The sequence below is a fragment of the Dipodomys ordii genome, unplaced genomic scaffold (genome assembly GCF_000151885.1).
Source record: "Dipodomys ordii isolate 6190 unplaced genomic scaffold, Dord_2.0 Scaffold52, whole genome shotgun sequence".
Classification (NCBI taxonomy): Eukaryota; Metazoa; Chordata; class Mammalia; order Rodentia; family Heteromyidae; genus Dipodomys; species Dipodomys ordii.
The window spans coordinates 3,683,299-3,705,083 of NW_012267268.1; positions in this window are offsets into that span (position 1 = coordinate 3,683,299).

Sequence of the window (21,785 nt, forward strand, 5' to 3'; positions counted from 1 at the left end):
TTTGCTTATGTGGTGCTGAGGAATCGAACCCAGGGCCTCAGGCATGCAAGACAAGTGCTCTACCACTGAGCCACCTTCCCAGCCCCCCTTTTTTTAAAATCAGGATTTTCATGAACAAGAGACAATTTGACTCTAAATCATAGTTGCTGTAGCAGCTATGTCCACCTCTCTTTTTGGATGGAGGATTTGTACCTGCCAGTTCTGTGACTTCCCCAAAGATGTCCTTAAAAGTGATGAGCACTGGGGAATATGCTGCCATTTAAAAGCAATCTTTTTAGGGGCTGGGAAGGTGGCTCAGTGGTAGAGTGCTTGCCTTGCATGCATGAGACCCTGGGTTCAATTCCTAAGTACTACATAAACAGAAAAAGCCAGAAGTGGTGTTATGGCTCAAGTGGTAGAGCACTAACCTTGAACTGAAGAGCTGAGGGACAGTGCCCAGGCCCAGAGTTCAGGCCCCATGACCAACACCACCACCAACAAAAACAACAAAAACGATCCTTCTGATTGTTGTTCTGAAAACAGTAAACTCACTCAACTCCTACTGTGCTTCCATGAGACTTTCATTTACAAGGTTCACCTCTCCTTTTTGAGGAAATTTGCAACCAGGGCCAATTCAATAGTGATGAGCAATAAATGGAAGAACCTAAGTGCTAAGTCCATTTTGGGGGGAGAAGTCTCTCAAATACATTGCCTAGGACATTGTGTTATCCAATGAAACTCATTCCTATTCCCTTTATAGTCATCACATGTCATTCCCGGATCTTTTGGGAATGTCTGAACAGCCAAAATATGACAGTGGTGGTTCTACTTCAAACAGAATCTGCTTGCACAAAAGCTTGGGATTTTTCCAGCGGGACATCACTGCCAAACAACATGCTACTCCATCATCTTGAGGTCAGCTGGGTAGGCCTCTCTTGCCTCTGCACATTGTGCCTTTGGAAACCTGCAGACTGGCACATTGAAGATGAACCTAGAGCTGCTCATAAAGACAAATCTGTGGAATTTCCAGTGCCCCCCAACTTAGTGCATGTCAAGTCCTGCCTGTCCAAGAGAAAGTAAGTCAGTACATGTCAAAGCAAGTCTTTCCAGAATATATGTAAAATTCATCCAAACACTCAGTCCAGGACTTTGCCCCTCCTGAATAAAGTAGTGATAAATAAATGCTTGATGTTTTTCTCTGACTTTCAAATGACTACTTGTTTTCATAAGTATATAACTTGGCTGGAGTGTTCAGACTGTCTGCTGTAAGAAGACATTAATCCTTAAAAACTCAGTGGCTTTGCATAGTGAGGTTTATTTTACATGGCATAGACAGCCTGGATCACGGGAGGACTGTGTTTCATGGCCTGTGGTTACCTCACTAGGAGCATACAGCCCTATTTATGGTGAGATGAAAAAAAGGAAGGGGTCTAGACCATTCACCTACTTCCTTCTGCTTGAGCTCAGAAGTGATGTACTGTAGTTTTGCTCTGTTCTGTGACCAGGATTCATCCTGGATGATTTAACTGTGTATGTGTGTGGGGGGGGTGGGGTGGGGTGGGGATTAGCAGTCTTGTCCCTGGAAGGAAAGAATAGCAAAATATTGCTGATCCCTGGTAATACCCAACAGTGTTGGAGGGAAGCAGAACTCTGTTCTTAATGTTTCATTCTGAGCAAGCTAAGAAAATATTTATGTTGTAAGATTTAAGACAATAAATTTAATGTCTTTTAAATATATAAAATACAAACTTTATATCTAAGTCCCAGGGTGAAGAGAAAGAAGAGTTTACTTTTGCTTTTTTCTATCATATGAATGGAGAAGAGGAGATGAAGGGCTAAATCAAGCATTTCCTTTGTACCAGCTATGAATATCCTCTATGCACTCTGATTTTAGGTGTAGACTCCATTTGATTGCTGGCCAGGTTCATGATTTCTGAATAGCATGACAGTTTCAGACCTGGTCTGATTTCATTCTATTGGCCAAGGAGTGTCTTGTCACTGCATAGTACTGTCCCTGCAAGTCTGTCTGCTGTTTGTGAATGTATGCATATGCAGAGGATTTCTAATACCATCCCTGAAAATAAATAGCTTAGTATAGCCAGCATTGTTGGTGAATGAATGCAGTCTTACATTTCTAGTCGAAAAATGAAGGACTCTGCAGGCATACTTAGATTAATTTGTTCTGCCACCTGTGACCTAGTTTTCTATAGGGAGTTAGGAAAAACCTTCCTAGCAAGCATAATGACTTTGCACTGCCTTGAGTGCCTTCAATATGAATATCAAGCCTCCCTCCATGGCAGAAACTCCACCATACCCTCCATAGACTCAGTTCCATATGGAAATCTGACAGACCAGGAAAGAATTTTAACACGTTTTGACTTCTGACCTTTTCAAAGGCACTATCTTACAGAAAGAAGCCTATGTGAATTATTATCCTGAGTGGCCTGAGGGAGCTGTGCAGATAGTTGTGTTGTATAGATGGTATAAGTGGAAGAACAGTATTCCCACACAGGTCAGGAAAACCTATCAAAAGGTGGGAACACAGAAAAGGAGGGGTCCTCCACCCATAGTCCTCCTTGGATGGCATGCCAATCAACATTGTGTGTGTGTGTGTGTATGTGTGTGTGTGTGTGCCAATCCTGGAGCTTAAACTCAGGGTCTGTCTGCGTGCTGTCCCTAGTGCTCTACCACTTGAGCCACTTCTGGAATTTTTTTGTAGTTTATTGGAGATAAGAGTCTCGTGGACTTTCCTGCCCCGGCTAGCTTCGAACCATGATCCTCAGATCGCAACCTCCTGAATAGTTAGTAGGCATGAGCCACCAGCACCCAACTCAGTCAACTTTTTGTTACTATACCAAATACCTAAGGTGAGATACTTTATAAAGAAAAGAGGTTTATTTTGGACCACACTTTCAGGGGCTGGAAGTCAAAGCAACCTAGTGAAGATACTCCTCCTCACGGTTGTATCACATCATAATGGAAGCATGTATGTAGCTCCCATTCAGTGGCTTCTTTCCTTTCCATATAAAGCCAGTGGGCTTCAATCATGAGACCTCTAACCTAATAATCTAATCACTTTCCAAAGGCACAATCTGTATATACCATAGTCAGGTATAGTATCTCCAAGTACCATTAAAATAAGACTTTGGGGATTAAACTCTGGGGTGAGTTTTTTGTGGGGGTGAGCATAGATTGACAGGAAACCCACATGGACAGAAAGGTAAACATCTGGTCTAGTAGCAGGAAAAACTTCATACGGGGGAAGAAGACAAAGAACTTAACACATAGGGATTGGCTTTCCATTGGAATTTAATGGCTTTTGTAACATCTCCAAGCAGGACACATTTCCGCTGGAATAATACAAAACTGCCCATAGGGGTTACTTTTAGGAGACCTGTGAATTGAGACAATGCATCTAGCAAAGCTTATGTTTCGTCAATTAGTAAGTATTATTACTGTCAGACTTTTATTGAGAACTTTCTGGCCAGGCATGTTGTCTCATTCCTGTCATCCCAGCTCCTTCAGAGGTAGAAATAAGAAGGGTCAAAGTTAAAGGGTCTGGGGAAAAAGTGAGACTCCTATCTCAACAAATAAACTGGGCATGGTGATACATGCATATGATCTCAGCTATATAAGAGCCAGGTCTCAGTCCAAGGTTGGGCCAAGAGAAAACAATAACAACCAAAAAAAAAATCCCCACAATCCTTATCTGAAAACAACATACAAAGAGCTGGAGGTATGGCTTAGATGGTAGAATACTTACTCAGATCAAATCCTTGTACAGCCAAACACCAACAAACATTGAGTCTCACTAAAGTGTGATCCTTATCAGAGTAGGGAGAAGAGTAGGCTTTGGGAGTCAGACAAACCCGGACTAGGACTTGAGTTAATTGACCCACAGACTGGGATCCTGGACAAGTGTACCTAGTTTTGTAAACTTCTGGTTTCTCACCAATAAGATGGAAATGCAGTATCACCTTTTGAGAGGTTTCAATATTAAAGGTGATCATGTAAAAGGCTTAGTTCAAAGTGCTGCACAGTTAAAATAGTAGCTCCTTTCCTTTCCCTCTCTCTTTTTCATTTCAAAGCATGAGCAATGACCTAGCACATTGGAACTTCCTTTGGATTCCAACTCTTTGCTCAAGTTTCTGTCTAAATGATTTGTGTCTAAAACACAAATCGACTGTACCTGCTGACCACCTTGCCATTCTTTGTTCACCAGGTTAGTGAACAGAGAGCAGGTCCCTAAGGATGGAGGTTTGGGAACTGGCCGTCTGTCAGCATACTGATTAGCAAACCTGGAGGCAGTGTGGCCAGTGCAGATTCTGGGGTTGCTGCTCGTAAAGGGATGCTCAGATAAAGTAACACAGGGTGCACTGAGCTCACCAGAGGGAAGGAAGGGGCTAAGAGACAGGAGATGAGTTCTGTCTGCATCTTATTTTGCTTAAGGATGATGATGGTCCTCATACTTTATAGTGTCACTCTGCAAGAGTACACTTTCCTGAAGGAGGAATTACATTTTAATTAGCTACAAGGTGCCTGCTTTCTGACACATCAGTCCTGTTCCTACAAACCTCATCATTTGGATTATTTTTGCCCATGTCCACCACTTGCTTGCTCCTTTCATGTGTATCAGAAGGAAACCACCAAGCTGCCTGGAAATCCTATTACCTAGACCTCAGGATATTAATTGTCGTATTCTCCCCCACGGTTACCCGTTCCACAAGTGCTCTGAAAAGTGGTTCTCTTTCAATAGTGTCTTGTCAAAACGCCAGGCACAGTTTGTTTTTGACATTTTCTGCTACTGTTAAATAATAGTCTTGCTTCTGTCATAGCTAATGTTGACTTGAAGGCATTTGGAGGGCATTTCTCAACTCCAGCCTTAATGGCGAGACCCAGGCTTGACAGGTATTTTTCTTGCTTGCCCAAGGCAACTGAATGTAAGGATTGTGACATTTGCTTTCTAAGCTCTAGGAGAATTTCCAGTGGGCACACACCACCTCAAACTCTAGGTCTAATTGTGCATACACATGAGACTTAATCCTGACCTCCCACCACATACACAGGAAATTCAGACTGTAATTCTTGAAGTTTTGCTATCAAAGGATCAACACTGGTATAAACAGTGTCCTGTTTTAGGACTGCCTGTTTCTGCCTTGGTAAAGCTCCATCAGTTAGAATGTCATACTTAATTACATTACTGATCTCTTTAAAATCAATAAGCATTTTTATTGTTTCTGTATTTGCAATGGAGCAAGCCCTTGTTCACTGCCCAGCTAGCAGCCTGTGCCCCATGCCATCTGTCAGGGCGAATCTGGCTCTTCATGCCAAGTGCTTTCCTGTGTTGTAATGTCAATTAAGAATGCAATGTATACTCCTTGTTTTACCCTTTCATGCAAAGGTATCTTTTGAGATTTTCCTTTACAGTACTAGAGGTGAACATTTAAAGATCTCTATGTTAAGGGACTATGATTTCTGAGATGTTCACCATTCATGAGGTAATGGAAGGGAGGCCAAGAAAAACAAGTGGGTAGAGCAAGTGGGAACTGGACTAGCATTCTGTGGAATTGCAAGGGAGTAGGCATGACATGTACATGAGGAGCCAAGAATGAGCAATTGGCTTCAAAATAAATACCACAAGGGCTGTTAATTGCGCAAGACTTGTTTTTTTTACAGAATAGAAGTCTATTGGTCACTAGCATTTCCAGTAATGAAGGCAACTTGAGTTCAGAGCTTTGCGTAGGGAGCTATGCTATATGTCTAGAGGATGCATGGTCAGAATATATTTTTCTTTAACTAGACCTATGCCTCAAGAGTCAGCAGTGGTGCTCACTGGATACTATGTGGAAAATGAACTATACAACTTGTGGATGGGAACAGGAGGGAAAAACTAGGAGAGAGCAAGGGAAGGGGTGACATGGTTAAAAAAGAATTGTACTCATTTACCTGACATGTAGCTGGAACCCCTCTGTATATCGCCTTTACAATAGCAACATCATAGTTTTTAAAGAGTCACTTTCACCTTCACATTTTAAGGAACGCATGATTTCCAAAATCTGAGCATTTGAGTTGTTCTATCATTAGTTCTCATGAACTGTCTCTTTCTCTTTCTTTTTATCTTGATGCTGATATATTTGAGTGACTAGTTTTAGCTAGCAGCAGTTCTTCTTTAGAGAAGAATACAGATTCCTTTAAAATTAAGATGTAATTAGCTCATATATCCCACAGCCATTTGGCTGATTACAAGGCTCCCAGAGAAAAAAACGGTACAGCTGGGAGGAGATGAAAACTCATCAAGGACAGTCTGTCCCAATCATTTCTACAAAGGCAGAGGCAAAGGCACACATTGGCTAAGTGCCTGCCCCATATCCTACAACCAGACAGTGACAAAAATCTGATATTTTAGTTGCTTAATTTGAATGTTAACATTCCAGTGCATAAGAGATGGAGATTTTATTTTTAAACTATGCAAAATTATCTCAAGGGAGCATATAAACTGGTAGGAAATGGACATTCATTAATTGTGAAAGTTTCTATTACAAAGGACAATTTGTTACCTTCATTAGTAGATAGTAAATAACTCTATATATTATACATTCCACACTTAGTAACCTATTTACTTCTAATATTAGCTATGATGTATAAAGGTATTATCCATCATGTCTAAAGTCATTACCTCATATAAGAAGATACAGTATAGGAGAGATCATAGAGAGCTTCCATGGTCTACAACTAGAACCCTTATCTGGGGATGGAGCCCACATCCTCATTCTTCCCAGATTGCTGTGCTGACTATGGGTGTCAGCACAGAATTTGGTAGGATTTGGTTTATTTCTATGTTCAATGTGGAACTTAAGCATTTACCTGAAAGCTATTCCTTTGTCCTTTCTATACAAATTTCAAATTTCACTAGAGAAATGAACAACTTCACTAGCAAAGGATCAAATAGAACTAGCTTAGTTTTAAGCCAGAGATTTACCAGTACATTGGATGCCTTGAAGGAAGAGATGTTACAAAAGATTATTTGAATCAGGACTTTAAAATAGAGATATTTCTAAATCAATTGCTTGGGTTATACAATTACATAAGGAGTGACTTGGATATTTTCAGTTTTAATTTAAACTTGAACTTCTAAACTACTCCAATGTCCTAATTTTAAAAATTGAAGTTAATGTGTCTACAAGAGAATAACTATGAAATGTACCTACAATTTTCCAAGCTTATCATTAGACTTACATATGATCAAAAAAAATCCCACAAACTTTACTGAAGAATTTTGAAGGGATGTCTGCCTATTTTTATTCCTTACATCTTAATATTTTTTACTTTAATTAAGACAGGGCAGAAAAAATATAATCAGGCTAATTGTCAGATCAAGAACTATAACTAATGAATAGACATAGAAAATGCCAATTATTGCCTCTATGTTATCCTACCATTAGTTCTGGAAAGTGTGGTCCCTCCTACACTCTAAACTCCACCATTCCCTGAGCATGATCTATCTAACAAGGTCATGGGGAAACTAGAGTTGTGAGCTCATGTGGAGAAATCAGGTTGGCTCAGTGGTAATCCAATATGACAGTTCTATTAGTTTCCAAATAATCTTAGGAGCTGTGCATGACAGAATATATGACTCAATGACTTGAGCAAAGAAGAAAATTTTTGGCTCATGAATCTAAAAGCAAATATTGGTGTTGCATATTGCTGGGATTCAGATTTCAAAAGTTGCCATAAGGACTTACCTTCTTTCCATGCCTTCACCTTTTCTGTTGAATTGATGTTAGTCTTGAGCTCCACAGAAGCAGGGCAGTTTCAGCACCTTTGGCTCATGTCCTCTCTCATTCATGTCCCACTTCTCAAAAGCCTCAGCCAGTCTTATCAGCATATTGGCTCTGGGGAAGCCAAGGTCCATTGCCCTAAACCAATTCACATGGCTGGTTTTACACAGAGAAAATCGAACATGGTAACTAACGTTCTATATCAGAGCCCAAAAAGTCATAGTGAAGTAGAAACTTCAAGAATGAGGAAAAAGGACAAAATATAGAGAGAAAATGAAAGAATTGACCCTGAAGAAAGGGGGAAGAGAGAGAGGAAGAGCAAAAGAGGGGGAGGGGGAAAACTGAGGGAGAGAGGAACAGAGGGGAGGGAAGAAAAGAGAGGGAGAGCATCTGTTGTCTGATGAAAACCTATCCTTTCCTTCTATTAAAATCTTTAAAAATGATTCAAGTAGAGTCATTTTCTGTTCTTTGGTTTCAAATGACTGTGACTAAGACATTTTCTCCAGATGTCCTCTTCTTATTAAGGCTGGATTCCTGGCAATATGTGTTATAGGTGCCATACATTCCCCAATAGGGAAAGATACATATGCTTTCCAAACAGATCATCCAAAGGTGAGGTGTATAACACAACCTAAATGATCTTGGAGGTCCATGAAACTTACAGATCTGAACCTTTCTGCTTTTCAGACAATATTATACTCTGTTCCATGCAAAACTCACATTTGTTTTCAGCCCTTATCCCACTCAGCTTTGCTCTCTCACTTGGTGTAAATGGCAAAACTTTTGATTAATCAGTATAGCTAAGCATGATTTGGCTGCACTTTCTTTTAAATAGGTTCCTCCTTTTCAAATCAGAACATTGAGGCTAGTGGGGTGAGACACCATTGAAGCAATGTCCTTCAATCTGAGTTGGACCACAAGAACCTGTTTCAGTCTCTTGTTTGAAATGAGAACTAGCAACACCAGAAAAGGAATTCCAGAACTACTCTAAGAAATTCATCTCAATTTTCAGTTTCTCTCATCTTCATTTGCATTCATCAAATACTAGATTAGAGGGCAGGGAGGATCTCTCTATAGTAGGAATACTACTCTATAGTAAGATACTCTACAGTAGGAATCCATTGTATTCCTTTGAAGCCTCTACTACTTACTATTAGTATGACCTTAGGCACATTATCTTATCTCCACTTGCCTTGCTTTCATAAAAACAATCTGTAAAATGGGGACATTAGCAGTGGATATAAAGACTAAGTAATCTAATATATACTAAGTACTTGGATGCGGCTCATAGTAAACACTCAAATGATATTATTGCCAGTAATCATCATTTAGGCAAGAATAGGACCTTGTCCTCCCTCAGCCATGGCTAAAGAAAAGGGAGAATTTTCCAATGTGATTTGAGAAATAAAATTTATGTATGGTGAATTTAATGCACAATACAAAATTGCCTACGTACATGTGTAGGTGTGAGGGAAATTTTTCTTCTGCTCACTGAATATTCATTGGAATGAACTTAGACATACTAATTTAAGAAGGGGAGGAGGAGAAAGCGAGTCAGTTTTTGGTTTTTATTTTTTCCTGGTCCTGGGGCTTGAACTCAGGGCCTGGGCACTATCCCTAAGCCTCTTTGTGCTCAAGGCTAGTACTCCTGAACTTTAACAACAGTGCCACTTCCACCTTCTGAGTGGTTTATTGGAGATAAGAGTCTCATGGACTTTTCTGCTTAGGCTGGTTTTGAACCATGATCTTTAAATCTCAGCTTCCTGAGTAGCTAAGATTATAGGGGTGAGCCACTGGTGCCCGGCTGAGAGTCAGTTTTTAGGGGAACAATGGATGATTTTCAAGAGAACTCAGAGAACTTGAAGTATAATATACAAAAGCCCTGGAAAAGATGATGGGACTATGGGTAAATGATCTTAATGGGACTGAGATAAAGATAGAAGTGTATGATGGAAGCCTGTCCTGTACAGGTGGGTTGACAGATTTCAGCTTTTTTCTCCAGTATCAGTCTAATTAGTGAATACTCAGGGCTGACCCCAGACTGTTTCTTTGGTATATCCTGACACGGGGCAAATAAGACACCTTGCAGAAAGCCTCTTCCTATGTTTACCAAACTGGAGGAAAAGCAAGACAAAGTCAGAGGGCCCTTGACTGGGAGCTTACTTTGAAGGACTTTTAATGACCTTTTAATTACATTAGATTCAATATATAAATAATTAGGAGGTTGACTCTTATTTTCCAATGATACTAATAAAATTAAGAAATACAGACTGGATGAATTTGGGAGTGAGTGTCTTACTTCTGTTCAGATTATCTTTGTTTGCAAATGACATGCAGACATCAATGGAGTTTTCTGAACCCATTCACCTACTGTAGTGTGAACTACTCCTTAGCCTTTCTACATATCAGGAAATGACACATCTTCTTAGGTCAGTTGGATTTAAGATGAATAATAATATAAAAGGCTTACTGAACATAATCATAAATGTAGATGTGCTGGGTATATGTCCAGAAGGGAGTAGTCACAATAATGGCCCCCAAGAAACCACAATAAAAATCACAATTTTGGAAAGCAGTAACAATGTGGGCATTTTTTTTCTGTTCATTTTGCAATAACATGAAAAACACACATAGTTGGAGAACTTTGAGACAGTTGTCATTTAAATGAGCCTTTGGGAAAAGAGAAAAATACCAGTCCAAGTTGTATATTTCTTTAAAAATAATGGAAATACTCTAAATAACCCTTTATGTTCTGAATTTAAAGAATTAAATTAAATCAGGACCTAAAGGAAGTGTCACAGTCCCACACTATTACAAAAGGAATGATATTGAGGGGATTAAAACTGGGCAAAAAAATGGATAAAGAATAAAAAGGTAACAGAGAGAAAAAAACAAATAAGATACAAATAACATGAACTAATGAATCCAATAGTAGGAAGTAAAAGAAAATAAATAATAAATGAGAGACTGTGTCATTGGGGGAAAAGTGAAATAGAAAAGAATGCAGTTATAATATTTAGCAAAAATAAGGAAAAAATGGAGCTAGGAAAATTGAGGGATGGGTGTGCTTGAGAGAGATGGGGAAGAAGGAGGAAAGAGGTGATTGATCAAGACACGTTGTATTTATAAACTGATATGTTGAATTGAAACAAAAAGGATAAAAAAAGGAAAGTTTTATCAGAGACAAGAGACAAAGAAAAAGATAAAAGTAATAAATAACAAGAGCAAAATTATGGGAGAACCAAAAAAAAAAAGAAAACTATACTGTGTGACTTTATGTATATAAAACTGTGAATCTGAATGACTTGGGTACTTTCCAAAAGAACATAATCTACTAATACCAACTTCAGAACATCTAAATAGACATATTTGCATGGAAAGAGCTAATATTATTGTTCAGGAGCTAATGATTAAAAGCATGAGTGCTAGAACTTTCTCAGGCAAAGAAACCATTAAAGATAAATGATTCCCATTATACAAACTGATCCAAAGATCAGAATTTGTTTCCAAATCCTTTAATCCTGCAAAGATAATATTGATAAAAATTGCTGTATAAGAAGAAATTATAAATCAGTCTCAAGAATGAATATTGATTCCCAAATAAAGTATTAGCATGCACAGCAGCATATTGAAAGCATAATGATATTATCCCTCAGTATCCACAAAGGCTTCATTCCAAGAATCTCATATGTACCAAAACTTGTACATGCTCATGTCCTTTAAACAAAGTAGTATTATTTGCATTAAAGCCCTGTGTGTATCCTCCCATGTACTTAAATTATCTAAATGACTGATAATACCTAGCACAATGTGAGCAGTATATAGTACTTTCATTGAATTATTTCCATAATAATGACAAGAAGTCAGCTAGTCAGTTTGTGTTAAATACAGATGCATGCATGCGCACGCACGCACACACACACACACACACACACACACACACATGATCCACAGTTGGATGAATCAGTAGATTTGGAACTTGTGGATACAAAGGGCCACTGTGATTCTTGACCAAGTTCTCCGCTTTCTATGAATGCATGGTCAGGTCATCAAAACAGATTTATGGAGAAAAATCCTTTGATGACTTCTATAGATCCTAAAGGTGTTTTTGTATTTGCATATGAAATTCTAGAAGGACTGTTAAGAATTAATGATACAGCTGTCTCATGGGGGCAGAATATGGCCACATTGGAGAACAGATAAAATTCTAGATAAGAACAACTTTCTTCACATAGATTATTTTGTATCATTTCATTTTCTGGCTATAAGATCATTTTATTTATTTATTTATGTATTTATTATTTATATCTTTTTTTAAATTGTGAAAATACCATACAGAGGAGTTATAATTACATGGGCAAGGAGTGCATTTCTTTCTTTTCTTTTCTTTTTTTTGAAGTCCCTTGAGTTCTTTGTGTCAGAAAAATTTGTAACTGTAAAGCAAATACAACTTCTGGTAGGAACAAAAAGATGTTTAGTGCTCTCTTCTAAAGATCATCTCTGTGCAGTCTATAGCTACTTTGGGAATGAAGATCCATTTACCAGAAACTGATGTCTCCTTTGTTCAAGTTTTTAAGACAATTTCTGACTTGGAATATGCCATAATAATGGTTTATCACTTTGAGATTTTTATTAATTTACTTATGAGTACATTTCTTATCAAGAATTGTTGCCTCTTCTTTGTTTCCCCTTCCCATCCTATCCCATACCCTCAACTCCCCCCACCCAATCCTCCCACACACACACCAAAGTTGTAAAGTTCGTTTTTTTGACATAACAACTTGTACATATTGTTGTTGCAATGGGTCCACCTGTATCCCTATTTAAACGATTTGTTTTTCCCTTCCCCTCCACAAGATCATTTTCCTTATTCAAAAACTAAATTTCTGGGCAAGCATGACACCCTAAGTTCAGACCCTAGTACTACCAAGAAGATTAAAGTTCTATATTTTAGCTATGTTTATCCCATGCCAGATTCTCTAAACTTGGTTCTTGTTGAAAAAGCAAGCTTCTAGTGAATCATAGACAGAAACAAAGTTACATCATGGAAATGTAGGGTAGAGTTAAGGGTGTTTTTTTTTTCCCCTCTGCCTAGACTACAGATATAAGGTAGGCTTGGACTTGTCTTAGTGCAAGTGACTGAGTGCATGGGCTTTGATAATCACATCATGCAGGTTCACAGGGCTGGTCCCACACTGCTATTAGGGAACATTCAAGGCAGAAGTCATTTGGACTCACTCTGAGCCGCCAATCTTTCCAGTGCATGCAAAAAGGAATTACAGGATTCTAACGTGGTTTCTAGCCAGTACCCCAGCATGCTGCAGGAATTCATTATTCATGCTCTTAAGTTCACTGAAGACTTGCTCTGTGTCAGTGCTGAGGACACAGAACAACATGATACCTTACATTTCCCCAGAGAGCTTAGAAACCTGCTCATATTTTCCACTGCAGAGGTACCCCTCACTTACCACACCACTGGACCCTCACCACAAGGTGCAGAGGAACCCCACTGGTAGTCCCCTAGCACCTGAGGTAGAGATATACTAGATCCATTGTTTATTAGGCAGGCTTTTAAAACCCATAACAGGCAGCCTGGCACATAATAGCTAAGCAATAAGCAGGAGATGTCTTAGCTGGAGAGCTCAGACAAACCCTCTAAGGGTTTTAAGGATTGACTTTAAGTTGGTAAAACAAAGCAGCAAGGAGGAGTGGTGAACCCCATGAGAGAGGTTGAAGCCTTGGTTCAAGCTGCCCCCTCTGAACTACCCTGCTGTCTACACTCATCCTGTAAGTGTCCCTTCCTAAGAGAAAACCAGTGGTGGCCTCTTCTACTCTTTTCTTTCATCTACTGTTAGTTTGTTCATTGTTTGCCATTGTATTCCTAGGACCCAACCCAATGCTTGGAATCCAGTAGGTGCTTGGTAATTATTAAGTGAGAAAATAATCTGTGAGTTGTGTTCTTGAAGGAAAGCTATTCAGAAGTTTTCACACTGATGCATTCAGTTAGTCCTAGGATGGTATGGTGTGAATTTTAAATATTCCACAAAGGTCATGTATTGAAGTCTAACCGTTAGCCTGTCTTATGAGATAAAGTGGTGAGGCATGTAGGAGGTGGAGTCTAGTGGGAAGAAGTTAGGTCTTTGGGTGTGCACTCTTGAATATTGCAACTCTGTTGACCCCTTTCTTTCTGTTTTCTGGCTACCAAGAGCAACCATGATGGAACTTCGGAAGCCAGTAGCCAAAATCAATCATTCTCTTAAATAATTACCTGATTATTTTTTGTAATGGAAAACTACCTAACCCATTGAGTAAGAATGAAAAATTATTCAGGCACTTATTTTTCAGTATAAGGTAGAGCCAGTTACTCAGAGTACTGGACTTGGGAATAGTAATACATTGTCCGGGGCCTCATAACCTATCTTTTCTTTGCTCTGACCCTCTCTGCACTCTGTTATTTATACAAAATCCTTCTCTGCCTGAAATGCAAAGCAAAGACTGATATGGAAAACGTCTTCAGGGAAAACTATTTTAGGTCTGCCTGTTGGTACTGTCCCTGACTGTCAGGAACTCCACATATTCATCTCACTGCTACTTACCATTCACTGTGTAATTTTTGGTGCCCATGTATTTTCTCCAGACCTCAATTTCTGCCTCTTCAAAAAGATAAAAAGCACATCTACCTTGTTTACTGGCCTTGTTTTTACAACTCATAAAAGGATATCTGGTGCATCATAGATGCTCAATAAATGGGAGCCAAGTCCATTGCTATTCTTATTGGTGATGGCAGTGGTGTGTTTCGTGGCCCATTCATCAGTCTCAGCACATTGCAAATACCAGTCGGCAGAACCTCCTCTGTCATCTCCTATGTCTATGTGTGCAGAGAACAGTAATGAGAACACTGAAATATTGAAAAATTAATTAAATGGTACTAAATGAGTGGGGCAATGAAATGTGAAGTCTTGGCAAAGGAAGACAGAGAAATTAAAACAAGGCCTTCTGGTATCACAGGAAAAGCACTCTCCTTTAGATATTCAAGCCTAGGCTTAAGGGCACAGGGTGCTTATTGGGAGTATCTTGGCATCTAATCTGAATCTTTTGCCCTTCTCCTTCTCTTGAATTCTTGGCAATGCATTTGTTTGGTTTCCTCCTTCCCATCTGTTCACTCGGCAGTTGCCCCCTTTCTGTCTGTTTTCTGGGTATCAAGAGCAACCATGATGGAACTTCCGAAGCTAGTAGCCAAAATCAATAATTCTTTTTTTCTCTTAAGTAATTATCTGGTTTTTTTTGGTCACAGTAATGGAAACCTGCCTAACACATAGAGTTAGCATGAAAAATTATTCAGGCACTTATTTTTTAGTATGAGATAGAGCCAGTGACTCATTTCCTCTGCCCTTCCATGAATGCTGGCTCTTCCCAGGTCTTCATTCTCAGGATCACCCAGGCTAGGGACCTGGAAGCATCCCTCTTCCTCTCTCTTGGATCAGTTGCTCTCCAGTAGTTCTCAAATGCCAACACTGACCATTCCATCTTCAGACAACAATAATCACAGATGACTTTCTATGGCAGATCCTCAACTGCATACCTGCCTTCAGCTATTGTCTTTACATAGTTTTCCTAATGTTTCATCCCCATTCAGACAGAATAAGCCTTCTGATGCAGTCTCTGTTAACCTCAGAAAGTCACACATCTCAGCTTGGATCCCAAGGCCCTTCAAGATGTGCTTCCTGTCCATCTCTCCATCTGTATCCTCACCCTAATTCCTGGTCCCTGTTAGGCAAAGGACGGAAACTCTGCACTCACCTTCAGGGGTTTTTGCTCACAATGGCCTCTGTCTGGTACTTCTTTTTCCATCTCCTAGTTAGAATTCCATTCAGAGACCATGTTTCCTAAGCAGGCTTTGCTTCCAACTTACCCAAATTCTTGCTCAACTTCCTTTTATTCTCCCATGCATTGAGTGCACTTACCATTATATTTCACTCGTTGTCTTTAGGGCATAGTATCACAGTTGCCTTTTAGTGGGTTACCATCTCCTGATTGGGAGTAGTGTTAAGGAGTAAGTCACTGGGCTGGGCTCATATCTGAGAGCTGCCATCCATGTGCTGTGTGGACTCATGTGACATTGTAACCTCTGTGGGCCTAGATTTCCTCTGTAACAGGAAATGGCTTGGCCCATGAGTCCAGCAGTCAGGCTTACTGCTTGTTCTTCTGCCACTGATGATGCCATGGCATCCTGGACCAGACCCTGAGACAATTGGACAGCTCCAGCCTGGCACTGCCCGCATGCCAACCTGAAGCTGGTAGGTAGCAGCCACCAAATGGCCAAGAGCCTGCAGATCTAAGAGCAGGTGCAGTAGACCCTGGCCTGGCCCAGAAGGGCAAGGGCTTAGTGGTCAATGGCTGGCTTTGAACTGCCATCCTCAGATCTCACAGCCACTGATGAAATCTCTAAGAGTCAGGGTTCATTTGCTGATCTGGAAAATCACTGGAGCCACTGCAGCCTTGAGGCTGCTGAAACTGGACTGAAGGAAGAGTATCCACAGAAGGAGATCTGACACAACTCCCCCACCCTTTCCTCAATTGAATGAGGATCTCAAAATGATTCCCCAGTATTTAGAAGCCCAGGATCATTCAATGTTGAAATGGGACACTCAAGAAATTAACCCTCAGACAGACAGACAGATGAACACACACACACACACACACACACACACACACACACACACACACACACACACGATAAAAGAGATCTCATCAAGGAATTTTACTTCTGCCACTCTACACAGTGTTAAGCAGGGACACCAGGCAGCGTGGCCCACTTGGAGTGGTGTTGTGCCTCCTTCCAAGTAGAAGTGGAGCTCACATGCTATGACTGGAAATCATGGGGGTGATTTAAGGAAGCTGTAAAGCATTGTTTCAGTGAAAAAGTTCCTGCTCAGGGGGATATGTTCTTTTAACCCCCTTGGTAAGGACTCAAATCTGTGACACGGCTGGCTGCTTACAAACAACACAGCTGATGGTTACAGTTTAAAGTCAAGAAACAAATAACTGCAGGAAATATAAATACAAAATAGTGACTTGTTACAAGATGGAGACATTTGGTTTGACAGAAAAGACTGCTTTTTCACAATAGCAAAGGAAAAAAGCAGATTATAAATGCTGTACAACTCAAGAACTTTATAGCTTCATTTCACAAAGTTTTGGAGACTCTATTCCTGTCAATCAAATGCCCATAAACAAAGAAAGACCACCAGGATTAAGTGAGATACTATTGTATTTAAGGTATGTGAGTATATACATGTATATACTGTATGCACCTACCTTGCCTACAATAGTATGCAATTTGCATACAATTTACATATGTCACATGCAAATATTTTCATACACAAGTATGCAATTCACATACAAATTGTAAATACTTTGCACACAATAGTATGCATATTTCTTGCCTATGATAGTAGCATGTTTGTTGTATTTTCCAAATCTGCACTGAAAACATGCAATTTAGTATGTTATTTGTGCTAAAGAAATTAATGGAATGTCTAGACCTTCCCAATATGATAGCAGCTAGTGAGTCACAAGTGATTATTAGTCATTTGAATGTGGTCAGTACATAGTTCTACTGGGGAAGATCTTGAAGACAGCTGGGATTCGTGACTTCAGTTCAGTCAGGGTGGGAGAGAAGAGTGCAGACCCGTTGTGTTTTATAAGGCCCCTGGAAACTTTTCAGTTCTGAGTCAGTCTGGAGTGGAATCCCAATAGAAAAGCTGAATGGATCCAGTGCCCTCTCTTATGGGAATAAGAAACACTATGGATGGGAGAGGATCAGTAGCTAGAAAGTGGATCTAGGATTGGATCCAGGTGGGAGGAAGACAAATACATTACTAGAATTAAAAACTTTCCACCAGAGAGTTCCACTCCCTGTTATGGAACAGGGATAGTCTGTAGGATAGCATAATGAATACATTGGAGGTGTATTTTAAGACATGAAATGATGGGGCTGAGTTGTGAAATGAGAAAAGGGACTGTAGTATTCCTGTGGCCTGCACTCATTCCCTCAGCTCTGGCGTCTGATCCCCACTTTGCCCTGGTCCTGAGAGTCCCCAGCACAAGAAGGTCTAGGGAAGTGGCCTGAGAGCTACCTCTCAGGATCACCGGGTGACTATAATTGTGTGACGGAGGTCGTGGTCTTGAATTGTCCCTGGTACAGCTGTGAAGGTAGCCAGCTACAGCGGGTCCTGCCCTGCCTCCCCAACTTCCTCCTAACCAAGTAATCAGGGTGGATGGGGTGGGGGTTGCAGGAGCAGCTCTCATAATGACTCCACTTATTCTGCCAGGATCACAAGGAGTTGGCCACATCCTCCTTTCTTTCATGTTTCTCTGTGACCAATGGGATACAACAATTGAGGCCACACCCACATTCCATGCTGCCTAGTACCACTGGCATTCCCCTCTTGTCTCACACCACTACCAGCAGTGAGGGAGGTGTCCAGTGGTGAGTGATAGCATGCAGGTGATTTTGGAGATGCAGTAGGAAGTAGAAATAGTTGGTAGTGATATAGAGAACAGAGGTGATTTCAGAGAGCCTGGGAATGTGGCCACCCCACCTTCCCTGTCTCAGCTCTGAGATGTCTGAACAAACAAGATGAAAATAATTAGCTGCAGGAAAGAAACTCCTGCACAAATCGCTGTAGAGGAATTGTCCTGGTGGACCCACTGAAGTCAACAACAACAACAAAAAGTCAAAAAGAGAGGTAATCCCAAGACAAATGCCACCGGGAATTGTAAATCAAACAAGGGTACAACCAAAGATTACCCTGACCCTGAGCCACTAGTGTCCTTTCCACTGACACTAGAATCAGTAACAATACATTAGAAGTCCTACTTCTTCAATTTTCTAGTGGATCTCCACACTGAAAGAGTAATCAACAGATTCCAAAAGTAATGGAGGAGTGGGCACAGCTGGAGAGAGAGCTAGAGAATATGAAGGAGTTTGGTGACAAAATTAAGGTTGGAGAGAGACAACATTGCAGACTTGAAGGTGGAGAGCTCCACATGGAAGAGCATGGTCCAACAGCTCTTAGAACAGATGAGTCAACTGAGAGAGGAGAAAGAGCAAGGGCTATAAAGCATGTTTCTGAGCGAGAGGCCAACCTGGTGAAATTTAGACCGCAATTTGCCAACCTGCTGCTTTTACAGCCTCCTGCAGGGCCATCTCAGGCTGACCTCAGAAGGAGCTCAAGAACCTGGAGTAACAACTTTACATCCAAATGCAAGAAAATCAGAGCCTCAGTCTCCAAAATCTGGAAGAGCAGGAGCGGCCATGGTTACTGTAACAGCAGGCTAAGGTATGGATTCAATATGTATGAGAATGGTACAAGATCCTTGAGAAAATGGAAAGAGAACGTGGGACCATAAGATGCACAATCTTGCACAACCAAGAGCTCAAAGATAGCTAGCCTAGCTTTAGAATACCTTCAACAGGGTGAGTGTGAGAAAGGAGTAGCTCACCAGTGTATGGCACTCAGAGCAGCAGTCCATCTGCAGGAGAGGCCAGACCAGCTAGAGCAGGAGTTAGGAGAAAAAGAGATGGCAAAGTTAAAGAACCAAGTAACTCAGAGTTTTCAGGAGCTGCATGACCAGTGTCTGGTCCAGCTGCAGGAGCTCAGAGCCACCTGTGAACTGCACATGGCCTCCAATAAGCAGCTGACCTCAGAGAAGTCCACCCTGCGCAGCACCTGCTGAGGCAGGCCCAGCAGCTGAACCAGGTGAAGGAAGTGCAGGTGCAGAGCAAGTTGGGGGCCCAGATGGTCAATCAAAAGTTACAGGATACTCTGAAGTGCCTGAATACCACCAGACATCAGAGTGAGCAGCTTTGGGCCTAGCTAAGCTTCCTAGCTTTCCCTAGGGGAGATGAAAGAGTGAGCAATAAGAAAAGGGTGAGGAGGCTCCTCCTATATGACTGTCCCAAAGGAGATATAGCCAACCCATTAACCATATGGGACTTTTACCTTGAAGCACTATCTGTTGCTGAAAGTGAAGCTCAGCTAGTAGCTGCAAGAGCAGCAGGTACACTGTGGCTGTCTGGCTAATCTGTCATCCCAGGGCCAGATAAAGCTGGAGCACCAGGCCCTCTTCCATAAGAGCTGGAAAAATGGGGTGTATGAGGAGAGGAGTCAGGATACACAGGCACCCAAGAAGAAGCTGAAAATCTGCTTCACCCATGACCTGCCCAACAAGCTGGACTACCAGAAGCAATCAGATGCACTCCAACATTTATGTAGCCAGTTGTCAGAACACATGACTACCACTGAAAGTCTGTTGTATTCTACAAGGAATAACTGGCAGTCCTGAATGAACTAAATCGGGAGAAAGAAAAGTGTGTTAGCCATTGGCCCAGAAGAGGAAGAAGAAGCTTCAGGAGCTGTTATTATGTCTTGCAGGTAAGGGGCACAGAGTTCCAGGTTCTGGCAGCTTCCCAGACTCATGCTGCTGATGACACCTTAGACCTCTTGGGCCCCACAAACTGGAAGTTTTAGAGGAACAGCAAACTTTTGAAGAGTTGAAGCTTGAAGAGAACATGGAGCCTGACCATGGAGAAGCTGGGGTGCCTTGGCCCCTTGAGGACACCGCCCCCCCCACCCTGATAAAGCAGATTGTGCCAATGCAGTTGGATATCCAGCAACTGCAAAAGCTTGCAGGTTTGGGCAACAACCCCTGCTTCCTGTTATTTTATAGGACTACTACAAAGGCAGAATTGGAGATTCTTATTTCCAAAAGCCTGGCAGCTCCCATCTTGGAGAGGTGGGTACCTGTCTTCTAAAATGTACTTTAGGGCATGGCAGCTGGGTGGCATTTTCTCAGGCCTAATTATCTAGGATGGGGTGGAGAAGAGTAACTGTAGGACAACCAGAGTAGAGGCTGAGACATCTCAGTCTATTGGTGGCCAGGGAAGGAGCCCAGGTGAGTGTTACTACAAAGAGTAAATACAAAGGAAGGCGGAGAGTTTTATACTAGTGCTAGTAATTATTTTATGGTGGAGTTGAATAATACTGTATTATCTCAATTTCATGGCACAGTTTAATAATGTGTTATAGTTTTATGACATTATATTTCTTAATTTTATATACTTTCATGTTACTATATTTGATAAGTTATATTAATCATTTCGTGTAATATGTTGGTACAGTTGTAGTTGTCACTTGCATTTTTGAAACTGTATTGAACTCTGTACCAGCAATAGTGAATGTTCTTGTTTATATGTTAAAATGCCACAATGGGATATTGAGATGAAATAATACAAGCTGGAGGGCTCGGAAGGTGGCTCAGTGGTAGAGTGCTTGCCTTGCATGCATGAGACCCTAGGTTCGATTCCTTAGCACCACATAAGCAGAAAAAAGCTGCAAGTGGCACTGTGTCTCAAGTGGTAGAGTGAGCTGAAGAGCTGAGGGACAGCGTCCAGGCCCAGAGTTCAAGCCCCCACGACCGACAAAAAAATAAATAATTAAAAATTAAAAAAACTGGAAAACAATAAAACATTAATACTGAAAGTTTGGAAAAAGAGAAAAATGTGAGTAGAACAACTGGAAGCATGCTACATTTGAAGAACAACCTCTACATGGAGCATAGAATTGTAATCTGAAAATAAGAATATAGAATGACCAAGTATCTCTAGAATGTCACATATCTCAATCTTTCAGTGAAGCATACTACAACAGTTTGTATGGGATATTGTGCTAAATAAAATGAAATATTAAAGTGCAAACAAGAGGAAATGCCTTTAGTTTAAGAAGTAGGAATAGTTCTTCAGCCTTCTGTGAAGATAGGATGAGCTGCTATCTGGGAAATTCTGGGAATGGAGCACCATGCATGGCAGTTCCTATGTGAGTAGCACTTCTTGTTATTAGGCTGTGATTATCCTGAAGGTGGAGTGATCTGTCTTCTGAACCCTCAGATTCCAACCAACCCTGGCTCTGAACCACTGATTAATACCTACAGCTCTGACAATGACAAAATCCATGAACATTGGTA